Raw genomic sequence first — 10,825 nt, forward strand, 5'->3', positions numbered from 1 at the left:
CTTTTAGATGAGTTTTCGGAAGCACTGAAAACTCGATGAATCACTTGGCTGAATGGCCCACATAGTTTCCTCTTAAGTCAGCTTTGGCAGCGAGCCACTGAACATATTCTGAGGCTTTGCTTCGAGTAATATTTTTATTGGTGAGATTATTCAAATATTTGAAACCAGGCCACCCATCCCTTGTGTACCCCACTCTGCACTTAACCAGAGGGAGGTTGCTGCAGGACCAAGCTGTAAAAATCTGGGCACAAAGGCACTGACCAAGAGGAAAGCTTGCCTCCAACACCGAAGAAATTTCCTGTTGGATATATATGCCCAACTGCAAGGCTGAGGCAGTCCAGCTGTGTGCCGCTGGTGTTAATGGCAGCTGGATGCGACCTCTGGAGCGATCAGGCCCAGAAAGGGCTCGTGCCAGCCCTGCGGATGAAGCAGCTGCCGCTGCCGCCTTCACACTCCCCTCATGGGGCGATGGAGCCTACAGCAGCACCGGGACAAGCGGTCTGCTCCCAGGCTGCCATCACCCAGCACACGAGGGACCGCAGGGCCAGATCCTCGGGGCAGGTACAAACCCACGTGCAGCGTGAATCAGCTTCACCTCTACAATCACAGAAGCATAGAACCGTAGAAGCATTTAGGTTGGAAAAGACCTTTAAGATCATCGAGTCCAAGCATAATCCTCCTGCCCCTTTGCTCTCGCTGGGAAGGTGGCTGCAATTGTGTTCCTTGTGTTCCCCACCAGGTTTCCCACCTTAAGCCTGGCACCTTGTCTCCTTCGGGGATCCAATCCTGTCGGCAGCTGCCCTCTGTCCGCATGCCCGGCAGCATGGTTGTGAGCTCTGGCTTTGCAGAGGCTTAAAAGGACAGAATGCCTGCGGCGGGAGGAACCCGTTTTGGACAAAGCAGTGCAAGCAGCTGGGGGGCATTTCAAACAGATCAGAGCCTGAATCAAAATTCCTTTATTCCAAAATTCACTGTTCTGAGTTAGATTCAAATTTTGCAAATGTCCCAAGGGATCTTCTCTAACATATCGCTGGAGCAGTACTGAATTCTGAGTGACCCCATGCCTCCGCACTCTCCAGTGAGTTTAGAAAGTTTTTTGACTTCAAACTAATCATTTAAGAAGAAGGACAGTCCTTTTTCTAGCAACTGGATTCCAATTAGCTTTACTTTTCATTGCAAAAAAGGAAGCCACCATAAAGCAAGCATCCTGCAAACGGATAATCTGATGCAAGTACAGAAGGACAAGTTCAAACACATCTTACTGTTTTAAAGCACTGCTTGCATTCATTTTAGACTCATTTTAGCATGGCAGGTCACAGCAGTATAAACACTGTGGGGAAAAAAAAAAAAGGCCAAGCTGGCAAACAGTCAGAACTTGCTGTTTCTGACCCAGTAACCTACTTTTTGAGCACCACGTAACATGAAAGCCACCCCTAGCTCAGACTGCGACGTCACCTCTTACTTAACTTCTTAGAGGCAAATAGCGGTTCTGGCTGGGAAAAGTTAGATGAGATGTGGTCATCATTTACTTCATTCTGGCCACAAAAATCATTTTTGGTTAGACAGAAATACAGAGAGTGGTTTCTAACCTCGAGTCATTGAAAGCCTGAACATGCATGCTCCATGCAGCAGAGTTTGGACCTGGGAGTCCATCATGTTGACACACAGAGCAACCTCAGATTTTGTCTACAGCACCAGTGCCACCATCAGCATCACGACCATGGGTAAAGAAATTGTCCAAGGGAATACTTCAGGAAGGAGACCTGTTTTACCTCCATAGTGCTGCTTTAGCTATTTGCATTCCAGCTCCCTCATCCTGACCTGATGTGGTATTCAGAGACCACATAGCTTAGTCTTTAAAGGCAGGGAAGACTTGAGGACCTCTGTGACCAGCAAAAGCTGCTCTCTTGTGATAGCTCTCCATGCCTGTTCTCCCTTCAACAGGGCAACAGCAACAGCCATCAACACCCGCCAGCTCTGGGATGGCATCCACCTTCCTCTTCCTCTCTTTGCTCCCCCAGATTTCTCCCCCATCTCAGGCTCCCCTTCAATCCGAGAAGCAGCCAAGCTGATCCCGTGCTCATACACGTTGCCACCTCTGTTCAGGTTAATGAAGGATCTCGGGGAACTGCTAAATACGGCGGGAAAAGATGTATTCTCAAGGATATGCAGTATCCCTTTTCTCCAGGGCAGCTCCTGGGGTACTGGGAATTTTCTCCTGCATCTTATTTATAATTTCTCTTCATTATTTTAATGACAAAAGTGGCATCACTGGTTGAAATTCACCTGGATGCAGTGTTGGTAACCTGCAGACAAGAAAAGCGGTAACCTGTGGCACTCACCAACCAGAGACAGTCCATGCTTGACACCTGCCGTCCCCAAATGGGTCAGGCATCAAACACCAGCCGCAAAGTTAGCATCTGTCTCACAGCATGGTGGATCATCTGTTTTCACATCGTATTCCTGGGACTTCCAGGGGCAAACAAAAGAGCCAGTTATACTGGTGCTACTCTGTTGACAGAGCAAAGGAGGAGAGCTGGATCATTGGATCAATGCTAAAGCAGAAAGGAGCAAGAAGACTTGCTGGGTGTTTCGGTAGCCTACGTTTTACTTGAGCTACTGGAGAGATATCAAGCAGCCCTTGCAGAGTATGGCAGAAGGCATGAGTGGAAAACTATCCAGAACCCAGCAAAAGCAAATCGTAGTCACAAGACTTCCCTGAGCACTGGGGTGCCTCAGCACAGCCCTGGTGTTGCAGGACCAGAGAGAGCTTAATGGGGCCCCAGTTCAGCAAAACACTGTCTACATCTCCAAAGCATTTTGTTTGCCTAAAGCCATCACGAGTTTTTCCATCAAAACACAAATGGAGACCAGGAGTAAAGTTTTCAGGCAGTTTTCTGCTAGAAATAAAAGAAGCACAGGAACAGAAAATTATACTCATCCAGTGTTGTTTGAAACTATATCTGCCTCTCTGAACATCCTTGGAAATCAGTGTTTAATACGAGCCATTAAGAAGCAAAAGATAAACTGAAAGACTAAATTCAGGCTTAGTATTTGAAAGGATTAATATTTTACTGAACATCAGGGAAAACAAATGAGTAGTAAGACAGACGGGGAGAACTTACAGAGGGAGCTCTTTAGGGAAATGATGGGAAATGATTCTTTACTGGAATATGCCCGTTTTTGCAGGCGATTGCTTCCATTGCATCTCTCAGCTGAAACACACACACAAACAAAATAGGAAGAGGTGGAAATGAAATGGCTTTTGGTCGAACATTCCAGCTACGTGCTGGAAGTGGCTGAAATAATCAGAACAAAATGTCTGGAAGTTATTCCACCTTCCAACCGACTCAAACCGACTACAATTTTATTTCTGTTGACACTTTGACTTCCCTATTGCAGAGCAGGAGGGAACAGGGCACTGCAGTATCGTAAAAATTCTAGCTACATTTTCTTGCATCATCACAAACCGTTTTTCCACCATCTCTTTTACCAGCAGTTTTAACTTAACCTAAGATTAAAAACATATGGAAGTATTTCACTCTAGCTGGCATAAGCACAACACAAAAGTAAATGTTCTAATAGACATAAAAAGTCATTTTTCTTTACTACAATGTCTAATTTAGAACTCTGAAATTGTAAAATTAAAATCTATTCTAATCCATACTTACACAAAAATGCATTTCTAGCAGATTATAATATCTAACTGCTTATTACACAAAAATCTTGGAATGACTGTATTGTAAAAAAAATAATTGCCTAATTATGAAATCCTGATGATAAAGACACCATTGTCATGAAAACATCTGGGCTACCAGCCCCCCAGAATGCATGAAATTTCAATAGGCAAAGAAAAATCAGGAGGCAGATGAAAGAAGAGTTATAAAGAGGTCCAGAGAAAAAACATCACCCACTGCAATTTCTATATCGAAGTGCGGGTGATGACTACAAACAAGCCCGTAATAACCTATTCACAGTAGCAGAGCAGTAAACGTGTATGGAGATACGAGAGACAATTAACAAATATTATGCCTGTTCTTGCATAACCTTGGAAAAATATACATCTACTCCACCTCCCCATAACGACAACCTGGAAAAATATTCATTGTATCAGGGTGTTAGAAGACCATTTAGCAATCTGATGCCTTAGAATAACAGGGTTGTCAAATTTGAACAGAGCAGCAATCAGTAGCATTTCTATAGCATGTAACTCACATTAAACATCATTTAAACGATATTTGAAGAACAAAACAGGAACAGGAATGGAGGGGGAAAGGTCAGTTATACGCAAACAGGGGAAGTATTGAGAAAAGTAAGAGAAATTTGACTGTTGTGTTCAGTTCAGCCCAACGGGGCTAATCACCACCGAGAAATCTGGTCCGTGTTGTTAAGCCTGTTGTAAACGTTATGTTAATAGTGAAGTTAGTGGCTATGCATATTTTATCCGGTTATGAAACGATGAAAGCTTTTCTTGGAAAACAGGGACTACAGTGACATTGTTATCCCAAATGTGAGATGCTCCACCAAAAGGACCAGAGGAAGCACGACAACATCGTGCGACCAGGGGATACAGTCTAGGGAGAACAGACCTTGCCTGTGAGCCAGGATATGATCACGTTGGAAAGATCTCTCCCATAGCAGGGCTTTTCTCCTTTTCCACCTGCGCCCAAGCCCTGAAGATGTGTACACCTATAACTGGCCCTGAGCATGCAGGCATTTGCAGGGAAGCTAATAAGGACTCATCATTCAAATGGTTAAAAGTTAAATGTGTGAAAGCATTCACAGGTCTGACAGCTCCAGTAAGGCTTGCTTTATGTCTAACTAGAGCTCCCACCACTGGCAGTGACTTTTCACTACTGATCAGCCTGAACCTTGGACTCCACAATGGAAACCTCATGTGTAAATAATCTGCAAGGCCTCAGAACCAGACTTTATGGATGAGATGTCAGAGGATGATGTATCACTGATAGGATACGACACTTTTTTACGGGAGTGATTACAATGCAGATGGCATCAAAAGCACAGTAGCCTTCTCACATGGTTGCCATCTGTGATTCTCTGCTAAAGGTTATATCAGGACTCCTATTATAAAATGCTGCCGGCTGAGATTTTTAATTCAGTGGACAGCCAAGTTCTCAGCCAAGAAGTCCTTCCAAATGAAAACTGTTCAGTTGTGGGTATTCTGCTCATGTTGGGTATTTTTGATCACTAACATGATAAAATCCACAAAGCAGCATCAGCCTGTGCATCTGATATGTTTTCCAGAAATGGCTCTGCACAACAGATTGAGTCCATCATCTCCATTGGTCTCGGGTCTGCCTGCTTGTTTGCATGGTGTTCAGATGGTAGGATGAAACTCACCCCCTGTGCAAAGGCTCACCACAAGATTTGTATAGCACTTAAGTCTCCCCTAAGCCTGATATTTAGGCTTACAGGGAATTTAAGAAGTGTGTGCGCTGCGGAATGGCCTGCAGGATACTGTTGAATAGTTGCACGCACTAGGAAAAGCTTTCATATCTTCTAAAGAAGCGTTACTCTTCTGCCACGTAAATAAAGATGCGCCTGCTATTTACTTTCCAGCACATATTGCAAAGCTCATGTTAATTAAACTTCTAAAACACACAACAGAATAAACCTGTATTGACGTAATGCCAACAAATTGTATATGAACTCTCCCCCATGCACTTAGTAAATATTTGCTTGGAAGAAAATGCGCTGTCCTGGACAAAGATCAAGCCAGTTAGGGCACTGGAGTCAAGAGCCTCCTTTCTGCTCTCCTGGGCTCCAGAGCTGGAAATCTAGGATCCCCTGAGTCATCTTACACAGAGTTCAAACATCAGGCAAACACATCAGAAAGGAGACAGCCAGGATAAACCTCACAGGCCTGATGCCAGGCTCACCATTACGGTGGCCACTGGTAGCTCTGTGGCACCAGAGGGTCTTGGTACAACAAAGACCTCAGGTTTTCCCCTGGGTGGTTTAAAGTTTGTAGCATAGGGGTATGTCAGTGGTTGAAAGGATGAACCAAATCCAAAACCATCCCTAAAGCTCAACATACATTACATTAAAAAGTCCCCTTTTCTTCAAGAAGTCATCCCTTTTAAAGACCACTGTAGCTCTCAAAATCCAAGCACTAGAGACCTAGGAATATTGAGTCTGTTATTCATTTACCTTTAGGGGAATTTCCAAAGTACTCCACGTATGGATAGATTTCTAAAATATATTTTCTCTTGTCCAAAACCTAGTTACTCCCAATAAAATGCACAAGGAACCCCAGCTGAACTTTGTCTGACATTTACAGAATGCCCTTTTAGATAACTCTAGTCTATTAAGGCAATTGCACTCTTAGACTACACAGTGGCTAAATACCCTCGTTAATGGCAAAGCTGCCTCTGACTTCAGCAGACAGAGGTTCATCCCTAAAACTCCATGAAATGTCAATCTGTTAGTATCCCTCTCATTATTAATATATATATATAATATATATATATATATATATATATTTCATCTTGAAAGCAGATGGACTGATTGCACAAGGCTGAAAGATGTCCGAAAGAGCAGTGTCTTCTACTTGGGAACAGGGTATGAAGCATAAGCACTCCCAAAAGATGTGAATCATGCTGGCAGGCTGTCACAGCACTTTTCTGACTTTGAACCTACACAATCTGAGATCCTTTTTCTTGGTGTCACACCGTATTTTGACTCTTGCCAGTTCGCACTGGCCAGCTACCACCCGGTTCGGACAAATTTCAAGGAAATTGCAACTATGCTAACAAAGCCTCTTAACCTTCACGTCGACTCCCCGCTGAAGCACACACAGAGATACGTACAAGTGAAAAAAAAGGAAGATTATTTTAAACTGACATGTTACTCAGACTCTCGTACCTGTCTTTCAAAAACAGATTAGGTGGTGTTACCATCCTGGATTAGAGGGTCTGGGATTTTGTTTAAGTTTGCAAGTAACGGTCATGGGGAATTGCTTTTAGTTGGTCTCTTGTCTTCCATGGTCCACAAGGATAACGGACACATGTAATGCTGCTTATCAAAATACTATACTCCATACCTACATCACTGCCGCTCAGGAAAGACAGAAGCATTACTATTGATTCCTCTATACGAATAAGATAAATACAGCCTATAAGAAGGCATATTTACATAAGTTTTGATGACTCATGCACAGATAGAGAAGCCTTAATGCACTTTTTTTTTTTTTTTTCTCCTACACACTGCTGTGTACTCAGTGCTTTGTCTGGAGCTATTTTACAAAAGAATGTCTTAACAGCCTTTTTTTCTCCCGTGTAAGAGTTGTTTCCAAACACTAATGCTATCTTCTGTTTCAACAGCACTGACACCCAGTGTATTGTTACTGAGCCGTTTGCAATACAAATCCATTGCAACCCACCAAATTTCAGCATTGGTGGATGCAAAGTGAATTTTTCAGTTTGGCGTTGCAACGCAATGGGCTTGTGTGTTTGAAAAATACAGCCCTGAATTTCCTACACAGCTGAAGCCAGTTCTTGCACCAACTACTACTTGATGTTATTAATTTAGCCCCTTATTCAGCAAAGGCTGTAGTGAAACTTGAGCTTGCGCTTAGGTTCATCCCTATTCAACAAAGTGCTGCCGTGCAAGTCGAAAATTCACAGCTTTTGTGTTTCAATAGTTTTCGTTCAGTAGAGGGCAAGATTGTAAATGTTACCCATGTTATTTCTAACATGGCTCAGCTTCCTTGGTTTAGCATCTTTACAAAGAAGCCTTAACCACAGCATCCAGCTCAAAAAGATCAAAACCATCCCAGACCTCCCCCCGAAAACAACCAAACAAAACCTCCCCAAACAAAATTAACAGCTTTAGCATGCATTTATGGGTAGCTGGAGGATGTTAGACTGTCAGAACTGCTGCAGAAATACCTTCTGGTAGAGCCCAATGAGAACTTACAGTTAAGTGAGCGAGACGGAGCCAGGCTGCAGAAGTGTCCCCCCGCACGCCGGCGGGAGCAGAGTGCCTTCCTACTTTCCAGGAACAAATCCTGACTTGTGTAAACACAGCCGTGCTGTTGAGAGCCAGCAGTAGCTCACATGCAATCAGTGGCCCCTTCAGAGTAAGTTCTCTTCTAGCGATAAAGATCTAGACAGTGGAAATGTTATTTAAAACTAAATTCCTCCAATAAACCCTTGGTCCAGGGCAGGGCAGGCCAAGCAATCAGTGACCAGCTGGAGTTTCAGAACACGCTGTGGATGGCACAGGGATGCAAAACCCACGGCCAGATTCACTTGAGACAAAGTGTTAAACTTCTGAAAAGTGACTCAGGATATCCGAACCAAAACGCCTGGAAAGGGCGCAGTTTCCAAGAAACATTCAGTGTCTGAAACAAAGGGACCTACATCAACCTAGGCTCACTCCTGCCCAAGATGGTCACTAGGGCCTCTTTTCTCTTATGTGCCACTGATTTTAAATTGTACCATCTTCCTGCGAGATGAGTTGTTTTTAGGGATGTAATGCCAGCTTTCCAATCCTGGTAATTTTTACTAATGTTCTTTGATGTCTGCACATTTTCTTTCTTTTTTTTTATTTATTCTGGATTGCAGCAGAGTCCTAGATTACTGGGAGACTGAATCTCACCTGCAAAGTCAAACTTTTGGATGAGGTTCCTTTAAAGACTTCAGTAGAACAGCAGTATTCAGTAAGAATTTTCTAATACCTACATAGCAAGGATTTGAGAAGACAAAAACTTTTTTGTTTGGTTCAGCTTCATAGAGAAAATGATCAGTTCTGCACTGATGGCTGATCCACTGGCACAGACACAAACAGAATGACACCTTTTTATGAATGCTACTGTATGCTTTAAAAAAAATAAAAATCTATGGGAAAGAATTTAGTCTACCTAAATCTGCAGGTTTTTAAAGTACTTTCTAGAGCTGGACACAAGTTGTATGCAACAGTTAAAAAAAAAATCCACAGCATTAAGGAAGAGAAAACCTTTCTGCCTAAAAGAGCTCTGTCTTACATTGCTTTGGAGGATTTATTCTCCTTTCTTTCCCACTAAGTCCTTTTAACTCACAGTATTGCTTGCCACTGACCTTCTGGGAACATGGGTTTTAGGACCAGGGCAGCAAACAGGTGCCAGTCTTCTCTGAGAGCAGACCGTGAAGGGATTTTACACACTACATCTCTGATGCCTAGCTTCAAACACAAGTTGTAGCCTCTAAATCAACTGGACAAAGAATGTTTAACTGTCGTGGTAAGCAAGTACCAGTCTGAATGTGCATGGCCTAAAATGCTTCGAGGAATCACTTTTTTGGGGTGCTCTCCAGCACTGCCTGTGGGTTCCTCAGCAAGGCCTTCAAGCCCTCAGTAGGTGGATCACCCATCTGGTAGCTGGGCTAATTTGGGGAGTGCTTTTTAGGCATAAATGCCTCATTGGATCTCTCCAGTGGCAATGCAGCATGCTCATCCTCATAGGCCTCATACTGAAGAGTCATCTAAAGAGTGTTCAAAACCCTAGGCTGTCCATCACCTCCTAAATAATTGCTAAAGCCATCCAAGAAAACCCCAACCCAATTGCTGAACACTGCAGAGAACACAAAAACCAAATATATAAGCCTACCAGTACACATTTTTCTACCTTAAAAAAAAGTTACATGTACTCATAGGTACTATTCTAATTAGAAATGTCTTCACCTTTTGGGAGCCAAAAGGTAATTTCAACAAATATTTCCTCCTGAGGATAAAAATAAAAGCGCTGTTATGGTAGCAGAGCTGTGTTTTTCAAAAGTCTCTATATTACAGCTGATTAAAGCTACCAATGATGTGCTCCCCAGTAAGACACAACAAACTGTTTGAAATTCAGAAGAGTGATAATGCACCTTCAGCTTTGCTGTGTTGAGCAGTCGGTAACCAAAACACATCCCGAGGTAAACACCAGAGGAGCCGGGCATGCGCTTCCCCAGGGCTCCGCTCTGTGACCCCCTTTCCCTGATGCTATCGCTTTATCTTCATTATAACACTTCAAGAAAGGACATAAACAACTCGTACATTAAAGTGCTCTTGACTTTTACAAGCAGTCTGATTCAGCAGCCCTTGGGGTGCAGTTTCATGACCAGCTCAAGCAAATCTTGCCCTTGAAAAAACACTTCTGCCACTCCGAGCCTCCCTTGCATGGAAAATCACGCTTGCATGGTTGAAAGCTGGAAGTTTTAAAAAAGATCAGCTTTCCACTACTTTGCCACTACTGTGCTGATACAGGGGAGATGGCAGGAAGCAGCGGACAGAACTGCCTTCTTTGGTCTTAAACCAGCTACTCGTGAATTGGTACCCTTGGCCGCACAACCCACCATCGGTGATGGCCACCAAGGAGTCACGGGCGCTCCCCGGTGCCTGCAGGAAATGAGGGGACCTCAGCTCTGTATCTCAGAAGCACGTGATTGTTGTTGGCGTCTGCGGGCTGACAGCCAGGAGTTCCACCCTGAATCTATAGCCCTGCCACTAAGTGACTTTGATAAGGCATTTAATCTATCTCCCATCTCCTTTTCCTGGTAGCATTTAAAACCACTTTCCTGTCTTGTTTTCTTAAGTTTTAACTCTAGAAGTCACATAGGGTCATCTCTGCCTTTGACTGTTGTGGATCTCCTTGTGGGGAGCAACAAAACCGAAGGCCTGCTGAAGCTCGTTGCAGGCATATTTTGTACAGTCCCATCCTTTCAAAATGCATATTGTAATTGACAGCCTCCAAACTCTACGCACAATCTACTGTCCCAGCTTAACACAGCACTCCAACCACATGTGGAGCTTCTCATGCAACCGCAGGAAAGACAACAGTATCAGC

General features: G+C 43.6%; 1 protein-coding gene across 2 annotated transcripts in view; it reads right to left on the reverse strand.

The window, feature by feature from the left end:
• Positions 1-10,825, reverse strand: part of PASD1 (PAS domain containing repressor 1) — a 118,956-nt gene that overhangs the window by 94,415 nt on the left and 13,716 nt on the right. The window lies entirely within an intron of this gene.

This window comes from Nipponia nippon, unplaced genomic scaffold (assembly GCF_047370975.1).
Source record: "Nipponia nippon isolate SJK-2023a ecotype South Korea unplaced genomic scaffold, ASM4737097v1 scaffold_12, whole genome shotgun sequence".
Taxonomy (NCBI): Eukaryota; Metazoa; Chordata; class Aves; order Pelecaniformes; family Threskiornithidae; genus Nipponia; species Nipponia nippon.